The sequence below is a fragment of the Corapipo altera genome, unplaced genomic scaffold, assembly GCF_003945725.1.
Source record: "Corapipo altera isolate COAL_440 unplaced genomic scaffold, ASM394572v1 96, whole genome shotgun sequence".
NCBI lineage: Eukaryota > Metazoa > Chordata > Aves > Passeriformes > Pipridae > Corapipo > Corapipo altera.
The window spans coordinates 189,579-194,212 of NW_020884962.1; the positions used below are offsets into that span (position 1 = coordinate 189,579).

A 4,634-nucleotide genomic window follows, 5' to 3' on the forward strand; every position below is an offset into this window, starting at 1 on the left:
GGGGTCCCCCGGGGCCGCCCCGCGCGGGGGTGTCGGGCAGGGCCCGTCCCCGCGCACCCCCAAGGTCGTTACGGGCCGGGGGGCGCCGGCCCGGCCCGGCCGCGCTCGCTCGCGGCGCGCCCCGGGAGGGGCTTGTTTTGACCCCCCTCGCCCGTTCCCTTATCTCCCCCCGGCCGGCTGCGGGCAGGGGGGGCCGCGGTGATAATCCCCCCGCGGGGCCGGGGCGCTGCTGCCCGGAGGAGCCCGGCGGGATAAACCTCTCCCCCCCGCGGGACTGCGCAGCGGCCGGGCCGGGAGAGCTCGGCCAGAGGGGGCTGCGGCCCCCGCTCCGGCCAAAACACCCCCTGCTCGCCCGGGGAACTGCCACTACCTTCTCCTCGCCGGCCCACCCTCCAGTTTGAGGGGGTCTGGAGTTTGAGGTGGTGGGGCGGTTCAGGTACCCCGAAGTGCGGTGCTGAGCCCCCCGGGAGAGAGCCGAAGGTCCCTGCCCCCTTCCCCCGGGATTGCTGCGTTGGGAGGCTGGAGGCAGGGACAAAGTCACGGGCAGATCGCTGGCAACGTGGGCTGGGAGCTGGGCACTGCCAGGGCAAGGGCTTCCTTGGCTGTGCTGCTTCCAGAAGTGTGGGAAAAAGTTGGTTTGGGAAGCTGTGTCAGGAGAGGTTCAGGTGGGATCTCAGGGAAAGGTTCTTCCCCCGGAGGGTGGTTGGGCAGTGGGCATGGCCCCAAGGCTGCCAGAGCTCCAGGAGGGTTTGGACAACGCTCTGAGGGACAGGGGGGGATTGTTGGGGTGTCTGTGCAGGGCCAGGAGTTGGACTGGATGATCCTTGTGGATCTCTCTCAGCTCCATGGTTCTCTGCGTGCGTAGCAGGACTCCAGCACCTCAACCAGGACGTGTAAATCCCGACGTTCCCGTGTCGAAAGCAACAGTTCCTGTTGTACAACCACAGCCGACGTGACTGCCTGGCCCCCAGCCTGGCTCTCCCTGTTCCCAGCTCCTGGAGACCCTTAGTTTGTGGGACAGGAGGAGGTTGGGCAGCCAAAGTTTCTCTGGGCTCAAGGACTCTCGGTAAGAGTTTGCTGCCAGTCTGAGTTCAAGATCAACCCTCGTGTCCTCAGGGCTGTTAATTGTCCTGGCTATCGAAGCCATAACTTATATAATTAAGTATTTTATGGACATGGGTAGAGAAAGGCTCTGCCTGGAAGAATTTACAACCTAATGAGGGTTGAAGTTGTGCTCGGCGTAGCAACGGAGCTAAAAGGTCATCCCAGCGCTTTCTGAAAGTGTTTGGGTTGGTTCTTGTTGGTGTTTTTCAAGGAATTGTTTTATTTCTCAGGGTTTCTGCCGGGCCTGGTTGGAAATTGTAGTGTGTGGGCACTTGTGGAAGCTGAGCAGGAAGAGACGGGCTGGCTTTAAGTCGGGTGGTTTTGCTGGAGTTGTTGGATTTAAACTACTTTTTTTAAAAAAAAAAAAATAAATAAAAAAATAAAAGAGACCGAGAGAAACTGAGCAGTTTATTAGAGAGGAGCCATTCTTGTTTAATATTCATTCTGGCCCCTGTTTAGGCTTGTTCTGGTGAAAGAGGGAGTGAAAGAGGCGCAACCCAAACATGGGTGAGATGGTGGGATTTTTCCACCAAGCCTTAATTGCATTAGTAACTCCAGGGAGGGTTTTGCAAGGCAGGAGCTCCTTAATAAATTTGGTGGTGAATGAAAGCAGTTCTTCGCTTTCTGCTGCTCTGCCACTCTTCCTGTACCCATTCTTGGTTGTTTTTTTTTTTAATTATTAATCGTTTTTCGCTCTTGTTTCGTCTCGTGGGGTCTGGTGCTGAACTTCAGCCGTGCCGTGGGGTTTTTTGTGAGGAGCTCTGGGGCCGAGCTGGGTGGAATTCACTCGGCCCAGCAAAGGCCGTGGGGTTTCCCTTCGCGTCGGGCGACTTCTCGAAGCCGAATTCAAAATTCCAGTTGTTCTCATCCAGCGTGGGAATCTGGATGTGGGCACGGGAGGCAAATCAGGGTGGAAATTTATGCTCCCATCGAGGCGCTGGGATGGTTTGGGCGCTCTTGTCTTCTCTGACACCTTCTTTGGGCGTCAAGTCGTGCCCAAGTGTGCTGGGTTTTAGCTGCAGGATCAAGTCCCACGCGGGTGTCCCACCTAAAAACTGAGGGGTGGCCTGTGAAATTCCCGGTCTGCGTTGGAGACTGGAGCCTAAACACTCGAGAACTGTGGTTTAATCCTGATTAAAACTGACACTTGAGGGTTTTTTCCCCCGTCTCAGGGTGCTGAGTTTTATTGGAAGAGCAGACTTGTGTGGTGAACAATTAGAACCCGGCTCGTTATCTTGCCTAGTCCAGGCAATAAACAGTTGCTTTAACTACTCTCCCAACCAGCCTTAACCTCAAATTCGAGCAGACCAGGCTGTAATTAAAAGCCTTTAGACGAGCAGAACTCAGGGAAAGGGAGAAAGACGGGCAGTCTGTGGGATGAAGGGAAACATTTCTCCCCGATCCCGCGGCCCTTTGATCCGAACGGGCGCTGGTTTTCGGTGCCACCTCCGGTGTGTCCGTCCCCATCCCTGTGCCTGGAGCATCCCGGAGAAGCTCTTGGGAGGACGTCAGCGGGAGTAAACGAGGTCAGACGAGCGCTGGGATCCTCTCTGCGAGTATCCAGGGCCAATTGTTTCCCTCCCAGCTCCCTGCCCCGTATCGCCTTCCCTCCGCATAGTTTCAGTTTCCGTGTCAGCGCCGGCTCCGGTGGCAGAGTGCGGGCGGCTGCAGAAGCACCTTGGGAGAGCACGGTGGGGGCTCCTTCCCTTTCCCCGTGCGCTCCCAGGATTTGGGAATTCTTCCCGCTGTGCAGGTGGGAGGGAACTCGGAGGGCTCGCTGGGCGTCCTCGATGTGACAAGGTGCGAGAAACTGGAACCGGGCTGGAGCTGCCCCGCGGGCGCAGGTGGGAGCCAAGGCCACGGGGGTGAGATGAGCCGCAGATCCCTTGGCAATCAGCGGCTTCCCAGCGCCCATCCCTGAAAAAAACCGAGCGTGGCCAGCCCGGTGGGAGTGTGGCCAGCCCGGTGGGAGCTTGGCCGGCCCAACGGGAGCGTGGCCAGCCCGGTGGGAGCTTGACCGGCCCGACGGGAGCGTGACCTCCCGGCCACCGAGGCTCCTCACGGATCTGGGCGGCCGCTCCCCGCAGGCACCTTCGGGCTCGTTTTCCTCCCGTTTTCCACCACGTGAGACCCTCTCCCTGCCGTGGGAAGGGCCGCTGCTGGCATTTTCCACAGCAGAGGATGCTCCCAGGCGTCCCGGCGCTGCGTTTTAACTCCCTCCTGCCCGCTCTTAAACCCCGCTCGTGCGCCCGTTTCCTTCCTGCTTCGGGCACCTCCTTATTTCCCACCGGCAAACTGGAAACCAGTAAGTTGATGTCCTGGTGTTGAGTTTTTTTGTTGGTTTTTTTGTTGTTGTTGTCGGAGCTGGGAAGGTGCTGGAGGTGGGCTTGTAGCTACAGGTTGCTGCTCTCCTGTTCCTGGGAGCCTCCTGCCCGGACAGGCAGAGCACACACGCGGTCCCGGAGCAGCGTTCCCGGAGCAGAATTCCCTCCTCCTTCCATCCCCCTGCTCCGAGGAGGAGAGTTACAGGGGATGAAACTCTGGGGATTCGCTGTCACATGGAGTCGGGAATGTCGGGAAGAGCTGCCTGTTAATCCACAAACTGGGAATTACATAAGGGACTGCCCTGCCCGGTGCTCTGCACTCCGGCGCTGAACTCCCTTTTATTATTCCTTTTTTTTTTTCCTTTTTTTTTTTTTTCCCCCCTCCTTCCCGGTGTGGAAAAGAACAACGGGTGTGAGAGGTGTCATTTGAGGCAATTAGATTAATGCCAGAGCTCCAGAAACGTCAGGAGAGTCAGGGGAGGGGGGGACACGGGGGCTGGAAGGGAAACCTGTGACACGGCTGTGGGAGGGACAGGGATGGGTGGGTTTGGGGTCGTGCAGGGAGCAGGTCAGGAAAGGGGGGCGGGTTGTGGGAATGGGGGGATTTGGGACTTAGGGCTCAGTTTAGGAGACCACAGGAAGCTGTGACAGGGGAGGGGGAACGTGGGGTGAAGGGGTAAATGTGTCCAGGGCCAATGGGAATGGGGGGATTTGAGGAGTTTTTATGGTTCTCTTATTTTTAGGAGACCAGGAAAAGCTGTGACAGGAGAGGGGGAATGTGGGATGAAAGGGTCAGTGGTGTCCAGGGCCAACGGGAATGGGGGGATTTGAGAGGTTTTTATGATTATCTCAGTTTGGGAGACCAGGAGAAGCTGTGACAGGAGAGGGGGAATGTGGGATGAAAGGGTCAATGGTGTCCAGGGCCAATGGGAATGGGGGGATTTTAGAAGTTTTTATGGTTCTCTTGTTTTAGGAGACCAGGAGAAGCTGTGACAGGGGAGGAGGAATGTGGAGTGAGGGGGTAGATGCTGTCTGGGGCCAGTGGGAATGGGCAGAGCTGAGAAGTTTTTATGGTTCTCTCAGTTTAGGTGACCAGGAAAAGCTGTGACAGGGGAGGGGGAATGTGGGATGAAAGGGTCAGTGGTGTCCAGGGACAATGGAAGGGGGAGATTTGAGGAGTTTTTATGGTTTTCTTGTTTTAGGAGA

At 57.3% G+C, this 4,634-nt stretch overlaps 1 protein-coding gene across 1 annotated transcript in view; it reads left to right on the top strand.

Annotated features, from left to right (window-relative positions):
- The first annotated feature begins 3,396 nt into the window (after positions 1-3,396).
- ZBTB7A (zinc finger and BTB domain containing 7A) overlaps positions 3,397-4,634 on the top strand; it is a 32,683-nt gene continuing 31,445 nt past the window's right edge. The window contains exon 1 of the mRNA XM_027664200.1: positions 3,397-3,409. The gene's annotated coding sequence lies outside the window, so the exon portion shown is untranslated. The remainder of the gene's footprint in view (positions 3,410-4,634) is intronic.